The sequence below is a fragment of the Anas platyrhynchos genome, chromosome 3 (assembly GCF_047663525.1).
Source record: "Anas platyrhynchos isolate ZD024472 breed Pekin duck chromosome 3, IASCAAS_PekinDuck_T2T, whole genome shotgun sequence".
Lineage (NCBI taxonomy): Eukaryota > Metazoa > Chordata > Aves > Anseriformes > Anatidae > Anas > Anas platyrhynchos.
The window spans coordinates 28,408,046-28,421,682 of NC_092589.1; the positions used below are offsets into that span (position 1 = coordinate 28,408,046).

General features: G+C 37.5%; 1 long non-coding RNA gene across 1 annotated transcript in view; it reads right to left on the bottom strand.

Moving 5' to 3' along the window:
• Positions 1–2,027: 2,027 nt before the first annotated feature.
• The window catches only part of LOC140001995 (uncharacterized), a 52,760-nt gene continuing 41,150 nt past the window's right edge, over positions 2,028–13,637 (bottom strand). Inside the window, exon 3 of the long non-coding RNA XR_011807834.1 lies at positions 2,028–2,546. This is a non-coding gene — a long non-coding RNA (uncharacterized lncRNA). The remainder of the gene's footprint in view (positions 2,547–13,637) is intronic.

Consider the following 13,637-nt stretch of genomic DNA (forward strand, 5'->3'; position numbering starts at 1 on the left):
CAGTCAGACCTGGGCCTCACTGGTGCAGTATTGGAATTGTGCCTCACTCCTCTGGCTGAGCAGTTTCTCCATGCTGAAGAACAGATACAGAGAAAACATGGCAGTGTTTAGACATACCTCTGTATAACTATAACTCTTTGTTAGTCTTGTGTGACACTGGGATATATTCACAAACAGGTGACTGACACATGGTGTGCCCCAGTCCCCCTTCAGCCTCCTCAGTAAGAATGAACCTCAACACCAGGCTGGGTCTAGGCCTACGCCCCTCTATCACTTGGACTGTGAGTGCTCCACCAGAAAATATAGCAGATAAAAGTAAAATACACTTTGTACTTCAGCTGCTAATCCTTTCTTTTAACAGAAAAGTTTTGCAGCATGACTAAACTGGTTGAAAGAGGGAAAGGACACAGTGCAGGCCACATGTCCTCTCACCAACACTGAGGCAAGAAGTGCAGGCTGCTGGTGCTGCTTTTCCTGCAGGACTGTGTGAAGGGAGATGGAGGCTGACAGCACAGAGGGGATGGGGCAACTCCTGATGACCACACAGTGCCACCCCTTGATGCAAGGCAAAGTCACCTGGACTCACAAATGAGCATCACAGGATAAGAGGGTGTACTGAAGAAGAGCAGAGCGGGATGGGCATCAGTGCACTCTGAAATGAGGGCATTGGGAGCAGCATCTCTGCTTAATTAACCTAAAACAGAGTTGGCTTTTTATGGATGTTTGCCAACATTTACAAATAATGGCACGCTAATTAAAGATGTGTTACAAAGAAACTTGGCTGGAAGCAGACGTTTCATCAAACCCTAATACCCCATTACACCCTCCAGGACTTATTTTTTTTCTCTCAGTCCTGTGGGCCATAAATGATGTTAGTTAAACTGACTGAGACATACCTGTCCTCTTATTTCCAACAAGTAGTGTAATGCAGTACAAATTAGGATTCAAATGAAGATTTAACTTTTTTTTTTTTCCTTTTTTTTTTTTTTTCCTGCAGTGATTATTCCTTTTCTTTAATAAAATTGAATGTTTGATTATAACTGAAGTCAATTGAAAGGGTTGAACTGCTAAGTTTCCCTAAATATTATGAAGAACCAGACTCGGGTTATCGTAAGCACGTGGCCTGTGAAGTTTTCCCTCTCAGGAAGTCATAGTTTGCCACACAAAGAAGCACTTTAGTTATTTTTCTACTTGGGAAATGTCTTATTAGGTGATGCAGATGGGGACAATCTCAATGCAGAGAGCTGAGCTGATGATGGCCTGGGTGACAGCAACATGTTCAAACCTCTCTACCTTTTACACATCTAATTTGTTTATTCATTTATTTTTGAGCAGTAACAGCAGGACAGTTTCTCTCTGCCCTGAATGGATTATTTGCTGTTTTGTATTCGCAGATTTTTAATAATAAGTTGCCAGGAAGCGTGACAACTTATAGTCATGGTTCAGCAGGAAACATGAGGATACGTTCCTCATGTTTCATACCCATTGTGTGAGATAGGGTAGTAACCTCAACTGAAACCTCAATTTGCAACTGTATGTGCAGGAAAAAAAAAAATATATATATATATTTATGTAAATCATACCTATAGTTGTGACACAGTTCGGGAAAACAGCAGTACACAGAAGAGTTGAGCTTCTCCAAGCAATTATTCCCTCATCAAAAGTATCATCAAGTTTGCTATTTCCTTTAAGGTCTTGTGTCATGTGCCATGAACAAGTGTGTGTGTAGGTGTGTGGAAGGAAATGTATATAGGAACATGCCAAAAGTCTTTGATACACATATCTCTTATGCATATATGCATATTTATTAATATATTTATATACTCACAATGTATTTTAAAAAAGTCCACCATAACCAATAAAAATAAGGCAGCAAGTCACGTGGCCAGTAAATGGTAAAATATATAAAATAAGTGTATTTATTCCCTGTTACTCATCATCCTAGTTTTTTCTAATAAAGGATATGAATTATTCATTTTAAAACACAATAAGAAAACATTCATAATTTTAATGGCCCAGGTAGGATATCTAATGAAAGACTTGTGAGTCAGGTTCATTGTAATGAGGAACATTTTTACAGGAACAAGGTACTAAGTTTGAGAATAGTCATAACTTTTTGTTCAGAGTAAGCTCATGAAAACAGCTGCATTTTTATTGGTAGAGAAAATGAAAAACTGATCACACATTATTATTTTTTTTTTAATATAAATCACTGCATTAGTTCCCAACTAGTAAACCACTCTAACAACAAAGCAGATTACCAGCATAATAACAAGCACACACAAAGGAAAATAATTTGCAAAATTCAGATCAAATATAATGATTCTTGGCAACAGAGGTCAACGATAAAAATAAAAAAAAGTTAGATCACATGATTTCTCTCCAGCATGATGTTCATTTTAATTATATGCTGATGTTATTACAGGTTAGGGAACCCATTGGGCGTGGAAATAAATTGATTCCTGTGTAGTCCTGTGGTCCCATTTACAGGTTGTCTGTGCAGAGTTCCCCATGATGGCAAATATCCTGAATTGCATGCATAACTCCTGTTGATGAATAATGAATTACAGGATTAGTATAGTTGAATTCCCATTCAGCTAAACATCACCTCAGAGGAAGACAGAGTCAGTACATGCCAGTTTAAGAACTGCACAATTTTAACTGCCTGTTAAAAACAGCACTATGAATATAATAGCTGCTTCAGGTTGTGAGCATATTAGGTCCATCCTTCCTTCCCTGGCCACGTCACTCCTTCCAGACTGCAGTATGGCTGCCAGCCTTTTCCAACATGTCCTCCACAGGCTTGAGGCTGACTCAAGGCTAACTGCTCCCTGTACAGTGGCACAGAGGCCTATGGGAGACTGTGACACCATGAACGGTGAACCATGCAGCTGCATCCAAGTGAGGCTGTATATTCAGCCAATTCACCAAGACACCTGAGGGCAGTGGGATGTGAGGAGAGGAGATGGAAGGATGACCAGCATACCAGCCACACCTGTTGGGTTGCATGGATCTGAGGCCAAGGATCAGATTTAATCAGTATTTATGGATTGTGTGTATGGATTTGGAGATGACTTTAAAATTGATTCTGATTATCAGGATTAACACAGCCATCTCAACTCTCCCTTTTTCTATATGAACTGTAATCTTTACCTGACAATGACATTTCAACAGGACACTGAAAATCTATTTCTTTTTACCTGCCAGGAAAAAACAAAACAAAACAAAACAAAAACAAACAAAACAAAAAACAGCCTTATTTTAACTTTCCTTTTTTTTTTTTTTTTTTAATGTTTCTCTTCATCTGGAAGAATAACCATCTGTAATAAATATTTTTTTCCACCATTGAACATAATATTATTTCAAATAAGAGACAATTTTTCATAATTTGCCTGACCCATTGTTTTACGCAAACTCTAACTCTAATGGTCAGGATAACATACTAATTCAGTACAATACTAACCCATGCATTGACCTTATTTGAAAGGAATCTGATCCAGCATATGGTTTTAAATTTCTAGTCTACTCTTACTTAAAGCAATGTAAGCCTACTAGTTGATAGACTTAAAGATGTGTTTTATTCAAAAGGGAAAAGAAGAAATGCAAGCTCCTGAATTTTCACTATGACTGTACTCTGCAAAAGGAATGGACACAATGTCTTATCAAAGCAAGTACAACATAGAGACTGACATTCCAAAAATATATTAAAGGGTTTGATACAGATTTCCTACGCAAAAAGTCTAGGATTGTTGCAGTTTGAAAATTAAAATCTCTGGCACTGTTTCTGCAAAATCAAGGACCTGACTGGCTCAGGTGATTTTTAGGATTCTACCAATCAATACACTGGGTGATATCAAAGAGGAAGGAAAAGGAAGTCAATGCTTCTGAACTAGAAGATCTCCATTGCTTGTCTTGTCTGGAAAATACCAAAGCCAGCCAGTGAGATGGGAAACTCTGGGACAAGATATCTGCATCTCAGTAAACTAATTAATTAACTTTGTCATTATGGGGAGGGTTGTACTGAAATTACACTAATTTTCACCTGGATTTAAGGAAAAATAGTTAGATCTAAAATTATTTTACTTGCCCCTCTGCCCTCATTCTATCTATCTATCTATCTATCTATCTATCTATCTATCTATCTATCTATTTCAACTGATGGTACCAACACAGTCAGCAAAATGTCCTGTCATTTTTCAGGAATTGTGTAAATGCGGTACAACAATTTTTTATTTTTGTTTTCCACAACCAGACAGAAATTCATGAATTTGTGGCTCTGGGAAAAGATTTATGTTATCTTTATTATTATTATTTTTTTTTAGATCAGGACCCCCAGATATATTCACCCTTACAACACTTATCTAACATACAATGAGGCCACGCTCTTGCTGAAAACAATAGAACCATTTATGAAAAATAAAGAAAAGTTTGAGCCAGACCTTGATCCTACACAAACCGCTGACAAGGCAGACTGTGTAATTCCCAAGGGAATCAGCTAACAGCGGGCAGAATGTGGATCTAACAGGTATCAGAATTGTCTGGGGCAGATCTAGGGCCACTTGCACTAACATAATATTTTAGGATATTTTTCCTCACAATTTATCTTCTGGGGAAATAAGTAAGTCTTTTGCTTCTTGAATTACCATAAACCTGAAATTACATGCTGTAGTGGGTTTACATGGTAAGGTTTTGGTAGCAGGGGGCCGTAGGGGTGGCTTCTGTGAGAAGGATCTGGAAGCTCTCCTATGTTTGGTAAGGGCCCCACTGCTGACTGAAGCTGAGTCAATAAGCGATGTTGTTTTGCGCCTCTGTGAGAATATATTTAAAACAAGAAAAACAAACAAACAAACAAACAAACAAAAAAAAAAACTCTGCGCCACACACAGCAGCTGGGAGAGTGAGAGGAGTGAGGAACAGCCTTGAAGGTGCCAAGGTCAGTGAAAAAGGAGGGGGAGAGGGGCTCCAGGTGCCAAAGCAGATGCCCTGCGGTCTGTCGTGAGGACCATGGTGAAGTAGGCTGTCCCCCTGCAGCCCATGGAGTACCACGGTGGAGCAGGGTTCCATGCTGCAGCCCGTGGAGGAGACCACGGTGGAGCAGGTGGCCCTGCACCGACGGAGGCTGCTGCCTGTGGAAGACTCCTGCCTGAACAGATCCCAGGCTGGACCTGTAGCCCATGGAGAGGAGACCACGCAGGAGTAGGTGACCTGGCAGGAGCCCATGGGGGACCCAAGTTAGAGCAGTTTTCTCCTGAGGGATGGACCCCATGGTATGGACCCATATCTGGAGCAGTTCTGGAAGAGCTGCTGCCTGTGGGAAGCCCACGCCGGATCAGTTCATCAAGGACTGCATCCTGTGGGAGGGACCCCACAGCCCAGGGGACTGAGAGTGACCGAGAAGGAGCAACAAAGAAGAAGTGCTGTAGACTTCTTAACCCACATTCCCCCGCTCTGCTCGGGGGCGAAGAGGAGGAAGAGGGTGAATGGGGGGGAAGGTGCTTTTGGTTTCTTTCCTTTGTTTCTCACTTCTCTCGCTTGTTAGTAATAAGCAATAAATCTTACTATCTCCCTATACTGAGTCTGTTTTGCCCATCACAATAATTACTGCGTGATCTCCTTGTCCTTATCTCAACCCTTGAGCCCTTTTCATCGTATTTTCTCCCCGTTCCTCTTAGGAGGAGGGGGAGTGAGAGAGCAGTTGTGGTGGAGCTCTGCTGCCCACTCGAGTGGAATCACTACACATGCTGAATGTGACCTGGAGAACTGGTGCTACAAACAATCATTGTGGAAAAACAAATGGGCTTAATAAGACAAATGGGTATAAGTTTAGCAATAACGCCACCACCTGCAAATAGGCATCCAACAGGCATGTCAATTAAGACTTGGATTTAATCTCGGTGAACAAAATTAGTTGTGGCTGCTCTGAGGAAGACATTTTCTTCATCATTCTGTATTTTGAAATTAGATAGACCATAATTTGAAGTATCCAATTAACTAACAAAATCCATCTAAGGACAGAGACCAACTTCCTACTAGTTCCCAGAATGTTTTTTATTCTCACTACCAAATTGCTTCAGTTCAACAGTATATCTTTAAGATGTCTGCACATACCTTCCATGTGTGGACATTGTAATTTCATTTTTAAAACTGTTTAATCTAAAACAAGGCAATTACTCGGTCTTTACAAATCCACACCAGAGTTATAAACAATTATTCCAGTCTAGCTTCTTGGAATTAAGTTCCACACCTAAGCCTGATGATTAAAAAAAAACCAACCAACCAACAAACCAACCAACCAAAAAAAAAAAAACAACAACCAACCAACCAAGAAACAGAAAAGACATCTGATTTAGGTGTATGGGGTATGTTTTAAAGGTATGCAAACCTTTGAAAACTTTTGTAAATGCTTAGATAGATCTTAGATATCAAATGCTTAGATACATATCATATTTCCTTAGGCATCGATCAAGTTCAAAAATAATTGAACCATTTGTTTGTCCAAGTCACACAATGAAATCTGTCATAAAATGCCCTGTAGTAATTATATTTCTGATTATAAGATCTGATTCTTTCTAATTTTGCTTGCTGCAATTCCCATTTCATTTTCATAGTTCAAGGTATTTCTCAGTGGATTTTAAATAAATAAATGTAGTCGTATCACATTATTTTCTACTTCCTGTAAAAAAGCAGTAAAAATAGGCATCCAGCATATTTTAATTGTCATTGTACTTTCTCAATTTGTTTAAGTACATTCAGATAAATGCCTGTGAGAATGTGATGGATCCAGAGGGAGATCCGCTCATCGCTTAATTTTCTTTGTTCACTCTGAGAAGAAAAAAAAAAAAAAAAAAAAAAGATTTTTCAGCAGAAACAGTGCATATCAACCTTACTGACATGATGGTAATTCTTCAGAAATAAGTCTATAATATTTGTGCAAAAATGGTAATGCAGTATTTGACTAAACTGAGAGAAATCTTAGTGTCTTTCAAAATTACATTCTTTATCTCTGAAGACGCCAAATGAGCTTTGGGATCCTTGAATAATAGCAGACAGTGGAGGATGGGAAAGAAAGCATTTTACAGAGCTATTCTCACCTTGAGAAGTGATTATATTTCTTGTGCCTAGCATGGGATCCAAACCAAACAAATCTGGAAAACCAAACTGATATATATATATATATATATATATATATATATATATATATATATATATATATTTCTTCTCTTTCTTTGTCTATCACATTTTCTTAATCCAATAATCCCAGGAATAATTTTCCCATTCTTTAAGGGCTTCAAAGTAAAAACACTTTACTGCCATTGAAAATTGCTCATATAAAATCTCTTCCCTGACTACTCCTGTGCTATATTCCTACTTAAATTCCTAGCTCAGCAAACATGTCCATGGTCTGCCAGAGATGCAAGAGAAATATTAAATCACACAAAACACACTACAGATAAATCAAATACGTTTGTCCCAGTGCCTTTAAGGCTTAAAAGACCTGTCAGGCATGGGCATATCTGTGTGCTTAATTGCTTTCTGAAGTCAGAGTCTAAGACATAAATATATATATAAAGAAGAGTAATTCCAAATAGCTTCTGGATCATAACATGTAGAACTGCAATCTATAATTCAGGCTCTTCCACCAGACACTTGCAATCTCTCTTTGTGCAAAGTTTTCTTGCCCATTTTCAAAGAGTAAAGTTACCTGTGTTCATTCAGAACTTTCTCCTATTCATCTAAATCATTTCTAGAGTGTGGCATGTTACACAGCTAGTTCTCCTGGCTGCACCAGCTGTCTTTTCAATCTCTGTGAGAGATGAGATAATCTGATGAGATAATATTGTTTACTGTTACATGTCATTCTATAAAATTTTATTTAAGTGTTTTGTGGTGTAAAATGTGCTATAGTAAAATAAAATGGAAAATTTTAAACATTACAAATTATGTTTGTTAGGTGAATTTTAATATGTGCTCTGTGGTTTGGGCAAAAGTTCTCAATCCAACAGAATAAACAAAGGTTTACTGTGACCAAGAAATATTTGGATGTACAAGTATGGATTATAAAGTAGATAGAGAAAAAAAGATAAGCTGGACAAATTCTTTAGAACTTTCTGAAACCTCTCTCCTGTACTGCCTTTACTGTGACCGGTAATACATTAAATAAGGGTGAATTTTTATTTGTATAAAGACATTTTACTATTAAAATGTTACATTGGTTACTTTGCTTTTTAACAAGGAACATCATTTAACTAAACTTGTAGTTTTGATAATGATTATGTGCACCAATATGCTTTTCTTAGAAATCTCCTGGTTATAACAAAATTAGCAACATTCCAGAATGGTTTAAAGTCATTTACTGAGGCATGCAATGTCCCCATGGTTTGGCAGAAATTCATGCTTAAGAGTGAAGTTCTAGTACAGAAATTATACAGATCACTTTTACAATACAAGAACTAGGCACATTTTCAGTTCTTTGCACACTGACCTTATTTTTTCCTTCTGGCTTATTGACCATGACTACTCCTCATGAAGTTTCAAACACAAGAAAAAATGTTAAATGAGAAATATTAAAAAAAAAAAAATTACTACAGGAATAAGATTTTCTACATGTAGCAACTTAATACTGTAGCTGCATGCACATAATCTTCATGCTGCTTACCTGTCCAGTAAAACTCCCTTGAATGACAATTCTGCCCAGCCAGCCTGAACTCACTAGTAAAATATAAGAACAATAGAAATATCATAGATTTTTTTTTCTTTTTTTTTTTTTTTTTATTATAAGGAAAATGACAAACAAACTATAATGGAAGAAAAAGAAAACAACTAAATCTTAGCAGATAGAAAAGCCTTTAAATTTAACTTCTCCTGACAATCTGTCTTGACATCCATTGTGAAGACAGAAGAGACCTGTAAAGAGAGGAAATCTGCTGTCAAAACTAATGCCCCAGGAATCAAATACTGAAAGCAGACTAGGAAGGCTGGATGAAAAGTCTTTGAAATATCTGGAGATTTCCTTGAGTGTAGGAAGCCTAGCCTTAAAATAACCATCTGTTTTATGAGTATGAGCAATGTGTGTAGCTTGCTATAGTGATTTGTCTATAAACAGATTTTTATGAATATTCAGGTTGCTCATGTAATAGAAGTTATCTTAGCAATACGAAGATGCTGAAACAGGAAATTCTTGTCTTTCCTCACTTTATCACTTTAAAAGGAGCATAAGAATAAGTACATAAGCATAAGTACAAGACATTTTTTAAGATGTCTTCTTGACATCTGGAACATCCTTGCCTTCTTGAACGTCCTTTTTCAGTGTTGGGGAGGGCTAAAACAGTGTTTTCTGTTTAAAAATTTTGCATAACCAGATGATCTTGAAGGTCTTTTCCAGCCTAAATGTTTCTATGATTCTATGATAGTCATGTTGTCAAGAAAATAGTACCATGCAAAATCTTTAATCATGCTATTCTTTGTGTGATAGAAATAGGATTCCTGTATTTCTAAACTTTCTGAAAAAAAAACACAGAAGGGGTCCATACACAGGCTATAGTCAGAATACACTTCAGTGTTTATTTGCACCTGGAACTGTGGATTTCAATATTGGTTTATTCCTAGGCCTTATATTTTCACCATGCTTTAGGCTAATTTGATTAATCCAAAATATACTAAACTGAGGAATAAAAAGTCTGAATCTTTGCATTACCTTCCAATAAAAATAGTCACTTTTCAGTTGCCAAATAATTAGAAATCCTATTGTATCAAGCCTTCTATTATAGAAAGATATTCTGTTTTAAAATAAATTAGTCATTAAATGTACCACCTGGTCCTGGCAAATGCAAAATGAGATCTTAAAGAAGGTCCCTAAACATGGTAGCAATGAGTTTTTGAAAAAATATCCAGAGAAGGTTAGGAGGAAGGGCAGTCTGGCTGGTTTAGGAGAAGACTTGTTTGGTGTTGAGAAAAAAAAAATAAATGAAATAGTTGTTTAAAATAACAGGGGAATGACCTCTGTCACTCTAGAGACTACTTGAGTGTATTGGCAAGAATAACTATACATATACATTTTAAAATGTATTGTTTGTTTCTGATGGGAAAATACTAGGAAGATAGGGTGAATGAAGGGATTTTTTTTTAAATCTATGACTTGTAAAACAAAATGTACTGCAAATCCCATTACCTTTGTTTGAGCTGTGGTTCTTCTACAGTCAATGGCAAATTTCTACTTGACTTGTCTGAGTGACTTCAGACTGGAGATCTGTGATCTCTTTTAGAGACATACTGTTATAAAAATGGATGAAGGGGTCCATAAGAATTTAAGCTGACCTACCAAAGGGGTGTAATAACATCATCACACTGCAAACCTCAAACTGTCTTCTCTTGTACTGATGCTGACAAGGTAATTCACAAGGCTATGCTGGAAGAATGCCAACCCTACAAAAAAAGGCACCATTTTCTTTCACGTGAGCTTCTTGATCTACCTCAGTACAAGACTGGAGAAGCACGAATGCTGGAGCAAAAGATCTGGGTGGTGGAGAAGAGAAGAAAGAGAAAAGATGAGACCTCAAAAATAATTTGTAAATATTACGATATTTACAAGTAACAGTTAAATTTCATTTCCAGTTGATTTGTACTGATGAACGGTCACAAGAAGAGGTGAGGATATAGTGGTAGGTCTCTGATTTCCAAAATGAAATTTCAGGACTTCTAACTCAGTGAAAATTATCATTAATTAGAAAAGAGTGAGCAAGTGTAAGATGTTAAGCACTTGCAGAAATCTGATGCCCACTTCAGAACAGAGTAAGATTTATCCCCAATTTATTTAAGCCCAATAGGTTTTAAAAATGTGCTCTGAGCACCACATCCTTGCAGTCTTCCTGTCTGGTTGTGGGGAGAAACTCTCCTACTATGTGGGCATAGGTCTGGGGACCAGGAACATGGTCTTGCCTCACTCCTCTACCAAATGCTTTGGCATGGGCTTAGCGGACTGCATCTGCTCTTTGCCCAGCCTAACCCAGACTCCTGATTGGGTTGTGCATACACACAGCTTTTGCTTTGGAAAACATGGCTCAGATGAGGAAGAAGGGGAGAATGTACACATCTACTTTTTTTTTCTTTTTTTTTTTTTTTTTTTTTTTCTTCCAAATCAGGGAGGTAAAGGCTGACAGCTAGGAAGTCTCTCAAGACATGCCTCCATACAAGTCAATTTGAATGATGTGTCTTATGTCCCCTCCGTGCCCTGGCTTCCCTCCTCTGATGCTAAGGGCTTTGTGGCTAATAATCAGGAGTGGTTGCGCATACTCTGAACAGAACAAATCGTAAAGTAGAGATACAGAAGTCTCAAGTTCGGGAAAAGCTGTTTAATTCTTATTAATCCTTAGGTTATTTTTTTTAGTCACCTCACTGAAAAGTTTCAGTAACAAATTATTAATTTTGTATATCTCAGAATTTGAGTATATAATTGCAGACACATATTGTACCAAAAGTTACTCAAAGTAAACAGCCAATGAATAGTTTGACTAAGTTTTTCATCTCTCTTCTATCAAATATAACATTTCTTGGAGGCTTTTCTCCTCCACATCATATATTTAAAATCTGGTGGTAGCCATTTATGGACATCCATTCAGTGTAAGCCATAGTCCTCAAAACTAATAAAGGAAAGTGCAGTGAATCATAATTCTGAAGCTGTTACATTTAACAAATGAAAATCAATTATTTTAGAAATATCAGATGTCATGTAACATTTGTTTCAATATATTAATTTTGATTAAACTTCTCTGACAGATCATTTTCATGATTTTTCCCCTCTAGGCAAAGTACTGTCATTTTACTCATTTGGAGACAGACTTTTTTGAATTAATTTTAAGACAGTTTAAAAAATATGCTCTCCAGAAAATGGTATGAAAGAGCATAAGAGATAAAAAGGGATGCAATGTAATTGGGTTACTGTAAAGCCTTATTTTTAGCATCCAGTACTATATTACCATGGAATTCAAATCAGTTTGTCTTTTAGCTTGTATATCAATTTTTCTTTGTGGAGAAATGAACACCAACATCCTTCCCGCCCCACACACACACTTTTCCTTCTTGCACATATAGCTCATTATACCATTGTGTTATATACACTAGTGAATGGTGGACTGAAAGTCAGATGTGCTTTACACATTATAGTTCCTGAGTAGCCGCAGCCACTGAAAGGTATATTTTTAAGGGATTTAAATGACTCAGGATGCAGCTGATAATTCTAAATATTTTTCTCCCACAGAAGACCTTCCCTCCTTCTATTATGCATTCTTCATTGATCAATTACTCTCCTAGGATCTGGTAAAAATTTGCATACAGTCAGTGACAGGGCTGGTCTTCCAGGCCATGTCAGTTCTCCCTCTCTGAGAGTAATCAAAGAGTCAAAAGACAAGATTACTTTATTTCAAAAGAACTCCTTCCACTCCTTCTCACACATAAGTGCAAGACACAAAGTTTCTTCAAGTCTGGTCAGCCTATGGCTGAACTTTTAGCTCATGAGTGCCATTCAACATTGCCTTCTCTGGTCTCCAAAATTAACCTCATGCCTCTGAGACACTGAATTACCCGATCTCCTTTCCTTGCATCAGGCACTTTCAGTTTCCTGGATTATCTACTGCTTTTGTTCTTCAAGTTGGAAGAACTATATTTACCACAGAATAAAAATTTGCTTTCTGACATTTTCAGCTGCTGCATATTTTTGTCCTTAATTTCTCATAAACTCATAAATCCCTGGACTGAGGTTGAAATGCATCTAATTATTTGCTCCCATAGGATCTACTGATCGGAGCTTTCCTCACTTCTCTCAGGGACATCCTGTGTTGTTGTTATTGACAGTTTGATCTCTAGAAAAAAGACCTTGGGAAAATGTCATATAAAACTGAATTTCAGTGGCTCTTTTTTTTTAATCCTTTCTTTATCTCAGCTATGCCAGTTTGGCCTCATCAGCAATACCTTCCAGGAGTGTTCGGACTTTGATACCAGGAATCAATGAGAAACTCTGCCAAGCACAGTTCCTAAGCAGAGCTTTCAAATAAAGCAACACAACCTTCACAGAGTGGGCCATAAGGCAGCTATCAGTCACTCACCACTCTTTCGGTAAACTGAGTATTCCCAGTAGAGTACTGCTTCTAACTTCACTTTTCCTGTTCATTCTCCTGCCAAATGAGGACCTATTCTAAACTTCCCCAGGGTTCTGGGAAAAGGAAGTGGCCAGCTGCCTGCTGGAAAGGGCTGAATCAGGGAATCCTCCAAAGGACAGTGGAAGATCACATGCATCCAGGAGAGCAAGCATGTTTGGTGCCAGAGTGAGTAATCCCTGAAGATTACTGGGTAATGGAGTGCATATGATTCATAGGCTTTTAATTCCCATGCACTAGAAACATCTTGTGGCTGTATTCTTTTCCAAGGAAAAACTACTGAGTTAAGTGTTGCCATATTTATTTGCAATGCTGATATGTTGCTGTCTCATGCTAGACCTGTTTCAATCTAAGAAAACAAAGCATTTGTGTTTATAAATTTAATTTCTAAGCAGAAGTACAAAGAACATGGCTGTTTATACAAAAAGAGCATGATATGCTGCCTTCCCAGCAGCACTCTGTGAACAAGATAAAACTAGATTAAAAACA